Below are 15,244 nucleotides of genomic sequence, written 5' to 3'. Positions count from 1 at the left end.
AGTGTTTTACAGTATTTGTCCACCCTGCAATCGTTTCCTCAATTTTTCCTACATCGATCAGTGGTCTTCAATGTTTTTCAAACCGAATGACCTTTTGTGGATACACAATGTTTAAAATCAATTGTATTTTAAGCCTAAAATATCATGCCATTTTAATGCATTTACATTCTTTGTTTTGTTGCTTCATGGATGAGCCATTAAGTAATTATTATTAAGAATATAATATTAGTAATAATTATTGGTAACAGTTTACAATAAGGTTTCATTAGTTAGCATGAACTAACAATAAACAATACTTCTACAGCATTTATTAATCTTAATGTTAATTTCTACAATTACTAATACATTTTTAAGATCAAAAGTTGCATCTGTTTACATTATTTAATTCACTGTGAACTAAAATGAACATGAATATTTTTTATTAACTAACATTAACAAAGGTTAATAAATGCTGTAAGAATAAATAGCTTATTGTTTGCTCATGTTAGTTAATACATTATGTTTACAAATGAGACCTTATTGTAAAGTGTTACTGAATTATTTGTAATCATTATTGGAATTATTGTATGTTGTTTTAAGATTTTTAATGTGGGTTGGACAATTAAATATTTAACTTAATTTTGCTTACCAGTAAAAAATGACTTTCTAACTTAGTGTTTCTGTGTTGTTTTCGAGTACAAATATCTAAACGTTCTTAAATGAAGATGTATTTACTTAAGAAGCTAAATGACTTGATATTAAGTATTGTTAAAAAAAAAAAAAAAAAAGAGTGGCAAATAAAGTAAATTCATGCTTAAACCAAGAAACAAAAGATCTGCCAATGGGATCAGACAAAATAATCTTGTTTTCACTTTGAATTAAGTTTATTTTTCTGACCCCATTTGCAGATATTTTCTTCTTTTTTACTCTTTTTGAACTCGCTTCATTATGATCAACTGTTCAGAAAACAAAATATCTTGAGTCCTTTTGTTTCTCAAATATATATATATCTTGAGTTAAGAATGTTTTGATTTTTGTGCTGAAAAACAAGACAAAAATACAGAGTACAGATTATTACATTTATTATATACACGCCTGTTGAAAACCCCTTTCCTAGGTAGTCATCAAACAGTGTGTGGATTAACTGTAAAGTACAATAGTATATTATTTGACTTTACTTTGACCAAGTGATTTTCAAGATGTTAATTTGAAGTCACTGTCCATTCTCAGAGGCTTCTTGTAACATTTTGCTCCGAGCGGGATTCAAACCAACGTTTCCGGCATGAGAGGCGGGCGCGCTAACAAGGATACTAAAGACTGCAGCCTATAGTGTGCCTCTTGAGGCCAGGGGAGTGAGGTTTACTCGCACAGCTTTTACTAGTCTGGCTCCGTTACACACACCTCCCTAAACCTCACTTCCCTCAGGGTCACGGCACCAACGTAACCCCTATGGTTCTACTCGCACCGCTCCAAACTGGATTTGAACTGGCGTGTCTGGCATGGGAGGCGGGCGTACTAACAAGGGACACTAAAGACCGTAGCCTTTTGAGGCCAGGGGAGTACGAATCATTGTTTCCGGCATGAGAGGCGGGCGCGCTAACAAGGATACTAAAGACTGCAGCCTATAGTGTACCTCTTGAGGCCAGGGGAGTGAGGTTTACTCGCACAGCTTTTACTAGCCTGCCTATGTTACACTCACCTCCCTAAACCTCACTTCCATCTGGGTCACGGCACCAACGTTACCCCTCCAGTTCTATTCGCACCGTTCCGAAACAGGATTCGAACTGGCGAGTGCACTAACAAGGACGCTAAAGACCATAGCCTCTAGTATCAGTCGCAACACTCTAAAAAATGCTGGGTTGTTTCAACCCATGTTTGGGTCAAATATGGACAAACCCAACCATTGGGTTTAAAAATGTAATAAAAAAAATGTAAACCAACGGTTGGGTTTGTGCATCTCAAGAAGAGTGTAGTTCTCTTCTTGAGCCCAGGGGAGTGAGGTTTAGTCGCACAGGTCCTACTAGCTGGCCTCCATTACACGGGTTTGACATTTTCAACCTGAAATACTTTGTCTTATTCAAGAACACACTGGCGTGTGACATTTATTTTCAGTAATTTAAGGATCGGGAAGACCTAAAATACTGTATGTCCTTGAATGTCTTCTCATAATCAACAGCAGTGAAAAAATTTAAAATGACAAGAAAAGACAAGAACAAGAGTGAACAGCTGGCTGATTTTTGAGTGCCGCTGTGGATACGGGCTGCATATGGTCATAGAAAGACTGCATAATGTTAGTACTGTATGTGGTGATCGCAGCAGAAGGCTGTTTCTCTTTAATCAGGACATAGCGAGACAGTTAGCTGTAACTGCCTGACTTTGAACATAGAAGTAGGCCGCAGAAATAATCTCACCTTGAAGTTACAGCATGCAGCTTCCTGCAGAGAGGACGTCAACTGTACTGTCGATATTCCTAATATATATATATATATATATATATATAAACAATGCAAATATTGATGACCCTGAAAAACATGTATAAAATGGGACACCATTTTTGTCTGACATTGAAAAAAATCACTGTCTTAGCTTAAATGAGAGACAGTTTACAGTGAAAACGCAATGTTTACGAGGTGGAACCTCAATTGTTGATTCTCAGAAGGCTCTGAGCTCCATAGATGTATAAAATCCAAGTGTGGGGCTAAACATTTTATTTTGAGAGGTGACAGAAGTTGTTCTTAAAGTTTTTGAATGTGTTTGGTATTTGCATGACTCCTGAGAATATTGCACATGTCAGTTTCTGATGTGTTAAATTAGCTTGTTACACTGAATTTCAATGGAGGCACCTAGAACTTGTTAGCCTTATAAGCTAAATTATGTTTAGCTTATAAAATGATTGATCACTTTTTTTCACAAAGTAGTAGGATTTTGTTTTGATTTATTGGTTTTACTAGGGCATGTCAGATTGCTCCATTATTTGTGTCATCACATCGCAGAGAACTAATTCAGTTCTAAATATGTCAAACTGTCATGTTCTTATGAATGTTGAATAAGATCTGTCAGTAGAACCAAAGGAAATTTTGACTAAATCAAGTTTTGTTTTGTTTTTTCATTCATTCACATATTGCTGAATTCTATGTTGGAGTGGTCAAAATTCTGGTAAATAAAGCAATTTCTTTGTGCAAACTTGTCTGTGACAGAATGTCTTTTTTCATGTTATTAAATTGGGTGAAAAAATATCTTTTATTTTGGAAAATGAATGTGTCAAGCCAAATGTGTGAAAGCAATTAAAAGCAATAAAAGCTGCCTGTATAATTCAGTCTGTCGAGGTTTTGTTATGAATGTAACGTCAAAGTTGAGTGCATGTTTCTTCTTAATTGTTTTACCCCCCCAAATGCTGTTTTTGACATTCATGTTCTACACACAAATCTATATATTTAATATATCCATACACTGTTGTGGAAATGTGTGCAAACAAATGGAGGCTAAATGTTTCGTTTACTGACTTACAGTAGCTGAAATGCGTTATCCCAATGCTTTTTGTTCACAGGTCAGGGACCTTGGCCTTCTAAACTTTGGTACAAACTTTGTGTTTTCCCACAGCTAGCTAATATGAGCTTGACTTTTTGGTCTTAATTTTTTTTTTTAAGTCCCTTACCTTGCAAGACAAAAACCAAGGCATCAAATCCACACAGAGGAAAGCCAACGGCACACCAGGATATGATGAACAACTTTTTTGAAACATTAGCAAGCATTAACTTGTAGCCTGTACCTTTCAGCATAGCCACAACATAGGCTGAATTCAGAATAACATACTAGCATGCATACATGGCAGGTAGTATGAGTAAATAGTAAGAGTTAGTATGCTATTCGGAATTGAGCCTCTGTTTCCAAATACCTTTTAAAAAGTACTAGGCTGCATACAGTGCATAGGCTGCACAGTATTCAGCAATTACAGTATTCCAAGTATAGTCTTTTTTAAATGTTTATGCTCTTTGCTCATCTCTTAAAGGGGTCATATAATGCCATTTTTGTACGAGCTAATATGATTCTTTAGGGTCTAAATTAAAAGTTTGTAATATACTTTAATTAAAAATTCTCATTAGTATTGTAAGAAAACACTAATTTTACCTGGTCAAAAACAGCTCTGTTTTCAGCATGCCGTTTAAGTGCATGTGTCTTTAAATGATAATGAGCTTTGCTCACCCCGCCCCTCTGTTCTGTGCGTACACCGTTTGTAACACAATAACACAATAACCATAACGCGTTGTTCATTATAAACGTGGGATTATGAATTATATTGAGAACGTCGTACATAGAAAACATGCCGTAATGTACCCTGAGTGTAAACCTTAGCCGCATTCATCATGAAGCGTGCTAGCGATTTGCAAAGATTAATATAAAGGTTAATAAAACGTTACACTCACTTCTTCTTCTGGAGGTGCAGCAGGAACGCGAATAGTTGGTACCGATCCTTTTTTCAGGAGCAGCTTCTTAGCAAAACCAGCTGACCCTCGTTTGTAAAGCAGTCTGGTGTGTGAAATGATTCGCGCAAACATGAAAGCATTGACGTTGATCGTGGGGAATATTCCCTTCGAAAACAAAACTCAGCCACTGCGTCTTCAGCGGTTCGGATTTAGGAACATCAAAATGACTGCTGTGTTCGTTATTACACCCAAGAACAGAACACCACAATCGCCATTCTGCTCATAGACAGTGCTCCAGCGTATCAACAATGACGCGGGGACTATGATTGACAGCTCACTCACGAGCGAGGGCGGGTCTGTGTTGAAACTCTGCTGTCAATCAACAATCGTGGGAGGGGCGTCGATTTTGTGACATCACAAAATCGAACGGCTTGATTTGAGAGAGGGGAAAACATATAAGAAGATTAAAAAAAAAACACTGGATGGATTTTTATCATTTTATGATGGTTGTGTACAGGCACTGCCAACACACATTTCAGTACAATCAACTTGTAAAAGTGCATGTACCATTATATGACCCTTTTAAATGCACAGTATATACGTTTCGCCACTAGAGGTCGCTTATTCAAAACAATAACAAAGGCGTAGCTTGATGACTCCGTGAATGAGCATGGAATTCATGTTCATTAATGAGCAAATGTATTAAAGTTTTACGTTTCTGTGGTACCAAGCAGGGCAGAGAGCCTGGGATATTTTACGTTCGTAACGTATTGTTACAGTTTCGTTTGATCACTTAAATTCACATTATTTTATTTTATTCTAATAAAACAGCCGTAGCCTAAGTGCTGAATATCTACTCATATCATTTTATCGGTGGCTAGTATGAGACACGTGTTGCAAATTGCAGGAAGCTAGAACGATATTAGAACATATTAATAAATGACATGCAGTTAATTTTAAAATATATTGTATGGTGGAGAAAAGGCTGTATTACTGTTAACTACCAATAAAGCTCTTTCTGATTTTGCTGTGTTAGCCACTTGACAGATGTGTCTCTGAGGCATGGTACAAACATGTTTCTCGCAGTAAATCAAGAAAACGAGATTCAAACAATAAGACTAACCCTGTTGAGCTATAAAACAATGACTCGTTTTATTTCAAACGTTAAAAAAACACATAATATACTGAAGCGTCTTTGGTGTTTCCATGGTTTGTATGAAAGTAAAACCAGAGAATGTCTAATAAGGCGAGAAGTTTCACTCTCAGTACACTTCCGGCTTCTGAACTGGTTGCAGTTCCACTTTGATTCCATATGAGGGCGCTCACAGGACGAGTGCAGAATGAATGGAGGTCTATGGCGCTATACCAACCAAAATCCACTTTTCTCAGGATATAATTTTTTGTCTAGTAATTTGAATGTTGTATTCGAAAGGAGATGCAAAGAAATTACACATTGCTGGGTGTTCAATTTTTTTAGAGTCACTTATTTGCTTAAAAAAAGTGTCAATGACGTCATACACATCGTACGACCAGAGATACTGCTTTACGGCAATCCTTCAGTCACTTTGGTGCTTTCGCGCTCTGCACTTTGTTTTCTCTCGAGGCATCGACAACACAGCTGACACAGATAAATACACGTGCTAGTGCAACAACTCAACCTGTAAGAAATCGAAAGGACATAAGTACTCGTTCATTCAACTTTCGACCTATAACCCATGTTGAACTTGCAAAATCTACACTCAAATCTGAGATTTCTCAAAGGCAATCGGGTGAAAGAGACAAATTTAGCCGTCTAGCCCCATAGACTCCCATTCATTTTGCACTCATGGCGATCGCCCCCAGTGGAACTCTGGTGGAACTACAACCAAAATTCAGTACAATTGGACTTAATAGGGAGTGGCCAGGCTCTCCGTAGACGGGCTCTGGTAAAACTAAATCGAGGGTAACGCGGATATGGCGTCATTGATATGGCGTCACTGGTTAAAATAGCCGATTTTTTCTGGATTAAACCAATATTGGACACATTTGGGATAATGTAAGTAGGCTACACAAGTCAACAAAATATATAAAATTGTGGATATTTTAATCCAAAAATCGTACATATTGTGCATTTAAGCTATGTTATTCATAACTGTAAATAAACTTATTGGAGATTCACAGAAAGACTCTTTATACCAGCAATTCTGAGCTAATTCTTATAATATTACAACACTGTTGTCTGGATACCCTTGGTAAGTCCATTCATATTTTTAATTGAATCTAATCTCTTTAGGAGAAGCTGGTGAATAAATTCTTACTTTGCCGCTGTAGTTCCCTCTTCGAGCCCACATCTGTTGAGAGCAACATAAAACGAGTCCACTATTTTAAGCTGAATTCTCTATGGCTGGCTGCCGCTATAAAAAAAACACAATCTAAGCCAAGGTTCTGGATTCTGGGCCTCAGTCTGGATAAGTAGTGTGGCTCAAGCAGGTCACATCAGCTTATGAGCAAAGATATCTGGGTCAGCCAGAGAACTATGATCGCAATGTGCTCCATTCTCTGAGCAACTCTATATAAATAATACAGAGAGAGGTGGGACTTCTTTTTTTTTGTAGTATATGAAAACCAAAGCACTATTGAGGTACACCCATAATATACAGTATGCATAAGTATATGTATATTCACACATCTGCCTTCCAATTATATATATATATTTTATCATTTTCAGCATCACTACTGCAGTCTTCAGTGTCAAATGATCCTTCAGAAAACATTCTAATGTGCTGATTTAGTGCTCAAAAAAATTTCTTATTATTATCAAAGTTGAAAACAGTTGTGCTGCATAATATTTTTGTGGAAACACAAGTAAAACATTTTCCCCAGGAATAGAAAGTTCAAAAGCACAGCATTTAAAAAAAATAATAATAATTTGTAACAATGTAAAAGCCTTTACTGTCACTTTTGATAAATTTCATGCTTTATTGCTAAATAAAACTATTTATTTCACTTAATATTTATATTAAATTCTTTGAAAGAAATCTTTATTACCTTTATTATTATTATTATTTTCTTCTTTTAAGAAGGAAGTTTTTACTGAAACTTTGTTCCCCCTATCAGAATAATTTATTCTTCTTCTTATTTTTTATTATTATTATTTTTTATATATATTTTAAAGCAACTTAGCTTTAGTAAAATCCCATAACCTAAAGCTAAATCGGCTTTGTTTAAATTAACTGTCCATCCTGATATTGGCAATCACTCTTAGTGTGTCTGAAAGAGAAAGCAACGTCATCAACAGGCATGTATTGTTCAACCAAAAACTCACCCTCAAGTTGTTGCTGCTCCTTAAATTGGCTTAGGAATAAATTATTTTAACACACATGAATGAAACATAGCATGTTTATTTAGTTTGTCATTCATCATGCATGCATGAACATCCATGAATCACAAACACCCTACTGTTCCATGAAACCAAGTACTCTCCCTCTATCATGAGCAGCAAAGGTTCCTCGAGGCAGGATCAGTGCTTCTTCTCAATTTAAAATAAGCCGGTTTAGACGAGGGCAAACTCTCCAATATGGAAACTGCTGTCTCGAGAAGACAGCGTGACTGTGAATCTCATATTAGCACTGGCATCCCATGGTCTCGGAAGACAATAAAAGCCCTGGAGATAAATAGGTCTGCACATCCTTACTGAGGAGCGAGTGACTCCTTGCTGGAAGTAAGGCGATGCATGCAGACAGTGACAGTAATATGTTCAGCAGACGTACGACATGGTCTTAAATATAACAAATGCTTTTTAATTAGACTCTCCACCTCAGTATATTACATGCACGTGGTCATCAGAGAGCCTCAGCCCGATTGCACACTTAAGGTGGCGTGAGGTAGTCTGATGACACCCTCGATAAATAATGCAGGAGGCCAGTGGTTTTGTGCTGCGTTTGTACAGGAGGGCTCAGGGTGTGTCCACAGCAGACCGAGTCAGCAGATGCTCTGAGTGGGCGGCACAGAGTGAGATCAGGACAACAGGAAGATTTTGGCACCAGATTTGTGCACCCTCAGCAAACAAACTGTCCCTTCAGGGTGTTAACGCCGGATCCAAACTTATAGCTGCATGCACACATAAGCTAAAAAGGCTTTTTGGATTATAAGAGCATTTCCTAACTGAACTGAAACCATGTTTATGTGCTCGATGTGTGGTTGTGATACCTCAAATCACGTGACTTGTTGTGGAGAGTTGTGCTTTTACTTTTCTAAGTGACTGAGATTTTCTCCTGGTGAATGATAAAACAGACAAAAAAAAAAAATTCTGTTATGATAGGCTGCAGTTTGCAACAGATTATAGCCTATACACAGATTGAAAAAAAATAATAATAATTGTAAGAAATCTCTTATGGAAGCTTATTTCCGTCACAGAATAAAAAAAAGAAAAAGGTAATTGTGACTTTTTATCTCAAAACTCTTACCTTTTCTCACAATTGCGAGTTTACATTTCACAATTCGGACTTTTTATCTCAGAATTGCGTGATATAAAGTTAGAATTGCGTGTTAACATTTAACATTTAATATTCAACAATATTATTGATCTGCCTGCATTGACACCATTATATGAGAACTGAACTGAGCTGGACAATGACATCACTGTTTTCTCCATAGCAGCTATACACTCACCTAAAGGATTATTAGGAACACCATACTAATACTGTGTTTGACCCCCTTTCGCCTTCAGAACTGCCTTAATTCTACGTGGCATTGATTCAACAAGGTGCTGAAAGCATTCTTTAGAAATGTTGGCCCATATTGATAGGATAGCATCTTGCAGTTGATGGAGATTTGTGGGATGCACATCCAGGGCACGAAGCTCCCGTTCCACCACATCCCAAAGATGCTCTATTGGGTTGAGATCTGGTGACTGTGGGGGCCATTTTAGTACAGTGAACTCATTGTCATGTTCAAGAAACCAATTTGAAATGATTCGAGCTTTGTGACATGGTGCATTATCCTGCTGGAAGTAGCCATCAGAGGATGGGTACATGGTGGTCATAAAGGGATGGACATGGTCAGAAACAATGCTCAGGTAGGCCGTGGCATTTAAACGATGCCCAATTGGCACTAAGGGGCCTAAAGTGTGCCAAGAAAACATCCCCCACACCATTACACCACCACCACCAGCCTGCACAGTGGTAACAAGGCATGATGGATCCATGTACTCATTCTGTTTACGCCAAATTCTGACTCTACCATCTGAATGTCTCAACAGAAATCGAGACTCATCAGACCAGGCAACATTTTTCCAGTCTTCAACTGTCCAATTTTGGTGAGCTCGTGCAAATTGTAGCCTCTTTTTCCTATTTGTAGTGGAGATGAGTGGTACCCGGTGGGGTCTTCTGCTGTTGTAGCCCATCCGCCTCAAGGTTGTGCGTGTTGTGGCTTCACAAATGCTTTGCTGCATACCTCGGTTATAACGAGTGGTTATTTCAGTCAAAGTTGCTCTTCTATCAGCTTGAATCAGTCGGCCCATTCTCCTCTGACCTCTAGCATCAACAAGGCATTTTCGCCCACAGGACTGCCGCATACTGGATGTTTTTCCCTTTTCACACCATTCTTTGTAAACCCTAGAAATGATTGTGCGTGAAAATCCCAGTAACTGAGCAGATTGTGAAATACTCAGACCGGCCCGTCTGGCACCAACAACCATGCCACGCTCAAAATTGCTTAAATCACCTTTCTTTCCCATTCTGACATTCAGTTTGGAGTTCAGGAGATTGTCTTGACCAGGACCACACCCCTAAATGCATTGACGCAACTGCCATGTGATTGGTTGATTAGATAATTGCATTAATGAGAAATTGAACAGGTGTTCCTAATAATCCTTTAGGTGAGTGTATATATAGGCTAAATTAACTAAATGAATAACTTTTTTTACAACAAAAATGAACCATCACTGAACTTACTTAAGCTGGACTGTGACGCTATTTTCTTCTTGATCTGCTGTACAGCAGAAACAAACTTTGTTGCATTATTTTCCTGTTATCACTGTAAAGCTGCTTTGAAACAATCTGTAGAATTGCGTGATATAAAGTCACAATTGCGTGTTATAAAGTCAGAATTGTGAGATGTAAACTCTTAATTGTGAGATAAAAAGTCACAATTATCGATTCAAATGTTTTATTCTGTGGCGGAAACAAGCTTCCATACGTATGCTCAGCAAAGCTGCATTTATTTGATCAAAAAATACAGTAAAACCGTATTGTGAAATATAATTACAATTTAAAATAGAATAATATCTTATTCATAGATTTTAAAATGTAATTTATTCGATCCAGTGTCATGATCCTTCAGAAATCATTCCAACATGGTGATTTGGTGCTCAAGAAACATTTCTTAATATTATCAGTGATATATCTTTGATAGGCCTGACGTTAAATGACCTGTTAAAAACAAAGTAAAATGAACAGAAAAAAAGCAAGCTGAATTCAAAGACAGAAAGCAATCAATATGTATATCAATATTTATTGGCTGCTTTCGCAGTTTAGTTTCAGTTACATAATTTATCTCAGCATTTTGAAAGGACATATACACATATTTACTTCCATTCAACATGTTCCTTTAAACCACATGTAGTGTTCTGCATGATAATACCTCTACTGCATGGGCTTCTCAGCACTAACACCCTATTATACAATCAAAGTGAAATGGAAAAGATAAGCCAACAATCAAAGAAATACCGAATGCATTGTTCCTGGAGTCTTTAGAAAAGCAGGGAATAATTGTCGTTTTCCTTGACCCAGGGTTGCTTTGGTTGTAATGGCAATATATACGTATCGATAGAAAGCAAGGCTAGAAAAATGGAGACAATTTGATCAACATTCCGATTGCCTAAAATACAAACAAGGCTGTTCATAATGCAGCATGACCAAAAAACATATACAGGAATACAAATAAATCCAAGGTGTATTAAAATACTGATCATGGCATTAACACAGCTCTACTAAATACTGTATACTGAAACAATTTACACCATCGTTTGATTCATTTCTGCTCACTATATCTGAACATCCTCCCATTATTCAGGAAATGTAATAATGACTCCTCCTAATGGCATTCTCTGAACCCAAAGTAGTATGACATCACTCTCTGGAACATACATTCAGATTCAAAACAGCCAATTTTCAACTTTTTGTCTTCCCTGTTCCTGTTCAGGGTGAAACAGCAATGTGTTTAGAAAGAGTTTTTGCTCCTCGAGATGTTAGAAACCCAGTATAGTCATGACAGTGGGCAGACTTCAGTTTTAGCAAATACAAACTCAAGATCATCTCCCTTAACACAAGTTACAAAATATGAAAAGTAATAATCTGGACTGTTAACCTGCTTGTTGTGAAGAGGAAAAGTCTAGTATAAATGTAAGTGGAACAGACTTAGTGTCCGAAGCTACAGATGAAAAAAAAAAAAAAAAAATCTATGTTTTTTTTTTCTTTTGCTTGTATAAACACTGAAACATACATAATTAATGTATTAACAGCATTTAAAATATAACTAGTATAAACCATTTTAGAGATGTTTATGAATATTGAATACATGGAATTAATAGGCTGATTGTATTGTACATAATCCATTCCAAATGATATATTGCCAAATAACAGATATAGCATTATATATAGCATATAGCATTACCTTATAGCATTTTGAGCTTCCCTCATACTTAAAATATTGAAAAAAAATATATAAAATATTTTCATATTTTGCTGGTTTAATCAAACTTATATATATATATATATATATATACGTAATATATATATATATATATATATATATATATATATATATATATATACGTAGATCGTATATAACTAAAACATTAAGGATCCATAAAGATATATATACATATATATACGTAGATCATAAATAAATAAAACATTAAGGATCCATAAAGATTTGTATGTTTCTAAAGCTGCGCATACGTAAAAACGTGTATGTTTTAGATGCTATCAATGCGTCTATATTGTATGTTTCAGCATCTATCTAAATGTACAAAATGAATGTATAAAGACTTCATATGAATACTTGTGGATTGTTATGAAATAAGAAAATAAAAATAGGACCAAACTGAGCCACTGTACAGAAGCTGTGCCCACATAACTTTACATTTTATACCACACAAAAGAGTAAGATAAAAACCATTTTTTTCTAAATTTGACTCTTTAGCTATTTAGACGTTTTGATGATATTGTAAATTTGATCCGGGAAGTAGCATTCGCTCAAAATCAATGAGGATGCGTAATTATTCCATGGAGAAAAATCTGTACGATTTGTGTGTAGTTTATATTTTAAATGTACATTGTAAATTAATATTGCCCTTGTTCCTTACACAAACACAGAAAGAAAAAAATCTCTGAAATCAAATGGTGACATGATCTGTGTTTTGCCCAAATTCACTGGTTTAGGCTTGAAACTAAACTGCTGTAAAATCCTATTGCCAAAAAGACTAATGACAACACAGCATTCCATTAAACAGCTGAGTAATTTAGAGTAAACTATTTTCACACAATCTAAACCATAAACTGACCATACCATGATAAGCACGTGGAAGCATGCATTAGCATGTGTCACTGTACAACACCTTGTTTATGGCTCTGTGTGAACCGCTGTGTTAGTGTTTTATCTTTGTTATTGAAAACTGAATCATTTAGGCCTTGTCCACACTAATACTTTTCGTTTGAAAACGCATCATTTTCTGTCATTTTTGGCCTTCCGTTCACACTGAGAAATGGTACAAAGTGGATAAATTTGAAAAGGGAAAATAACAAAAGTTAAAAAATTAAATTTGTAGAGTGGAAAGTGAAAATCGAGGCTTACAAAAACAATGACACATTTTTAGTCATGTGACCCATTCAGTCCAAAGCAAGATGGTGGACGATGTTGTACTGTGGTTGTTTTGGCAGCTCTCCAGTTTGATGGCATTGTTAATGTCAATTTGTACAAACTTCAGATTGCATTTATTCAAATTGCAGCAACAGGTGGACAGTAAACAAACGCCTGACATGACGCATGTCGAAGCGTGTTACGATTACGATTTACGATCTAAAAAAAGTTGATGCCTTAAATTTAAGTACAATCAACTACTGTTTAACTACTGTTTAATGATGTTTAAGTCATTTCAACTTAAATTACATTAAACTGACTTAAAATTAGTTGAATTTTGTACAACTTATAAAAAAAGTTGACAATTGCTTAACTTATTTTGTTGAGTTAAAGCAATGTAAAAACATATGTTGTCAACTTGTTGATCACATCATTTTTTACAGTGTACAGGCAGATAAGTGTTTTCAGTGCGGATGAGCAACTTTTGGGAAAACTCTTGAAAACACTACTGTGGACAGAGATCGTTTTTAAATGAAAATTTTTCAAATGTAACTGGATTAGTGTAGACGTAGCCTTAATTAATACCTTAAAGGGATAGTGCAGCCAAAAATTAGAATTTTGTCTTAGTTTACTCACCCTTGTGTTGTTCCAAACTCGTATGATGACAAATCTTGCTTCAAATGGTGCTCTCCTTTCATGTTTCAAAGGAAAATTTTCAACATAAGGGTTTGGAATGACATAAGGGTGAGTAAATAAACAGAGAATACAGATTTTTGGGTGAACTATTCCTTAATTCTGAAGTTAGAAAGATGGTAAAGACGGTACTTTGTGGTACTGTATCTGGTCCTTGTTGTGATGCCTTGGAAAACAACTTAACACGGAAATGGTTACGAAATAAAGCGTTATTCCACGGATATACGACATAGTGTAAACAACAAGGCCATCAGTGAAGAATCAGCTAGCCTACTAATGTGACTCAACCCCTCTGGGATATAAGAATACTAAATCGTTAACACAGCTTAATTTGTGGTAAAATAATATTAGCAAACACTTGTTAGAAAAATCCGTAAAGGGGTATTTGCTGTGAAACACTGAAACCTGGACAAACTATGGTGTTTTCTTTAATGGAAGTAGCATATCTCTGTCTGACGCTGTCAACAGCTATGCATTCCTTTCGAAATACTCCTGAGCGACTCTTGATTTTTGGGAATTATGGTGAGTTCAAGTCCTCCTGGGAAGTTGGCAATTACGAGTTGGGAAGTCGCAATGTCAGGTGCGTTCAAGTCACTTTTGTCGGAGCAAGATGGCAGTGCACCTTCTCTTAATTAACTACAGCAATGTTTTTAAACTGTACTTCTAGAAAATGTTAGCTTATTCTGTTGTAAATAAAAAGCTTGACAACTAAATACTTATAGGCCTAAGTATTGTTCTAAGTATCTGAATATTGGTATTCCGCCACATTTCTCACTGATGCCCCCAACTCGTAAACTCGTATTTTTGACTTTGTGGTGGCGTTACATAAAAAAGCAGAACACATCTCATGCACGTTATTTGTCCTTCATTTTCTATAAGTAAAGAAACCTTACTGTATTTTTGTCTGGTTAAATAGGTACACTATCATCTTGCTCTAACGAAAGTGACATGAACGCACCTGACTTTGTTACGACGACTCGTAAATACGAACTTCCCAGGAGGACTACGCACCGTTATAAATGTTGAAAACCCCAAAGCTTGTGAATCTTTATAAGCATGATTATCCATCCTACAGTACCATGTTCTACATAATAACCACGAGAAGCACACACAGGATATTCACAGCCGTCTTTACAGGTTCATGTCGCAATTACTCAATCCCTCAATCTCACGTCTAGAACTGAAGTGTATTTACAGATTTGAATTGGCACTTGACAATTACATACGGTCGTCCGCCGTTAGCTCTTTGCTTCAAAAATATCAGTTTAACTGGCAGCTCTGCAGTGTTCCTGGAGGCTGTTTGTGTG

The sequence above is a fragment of the Rutilus rutilus genome, assembly GCF_951802725.1.
Source record: "Rutilus rutilus genome assembly, chromosome: 15".
Classification (NCBI taxonomy): Eukaryota; Metazoa; Chordata; class Actinopteri; order Cypriniformes; family Leuciscidae; genus Rutilus; species Rutilus rutilus.
Note: the sequence above shows the minus strand (reverse complement) of the source record.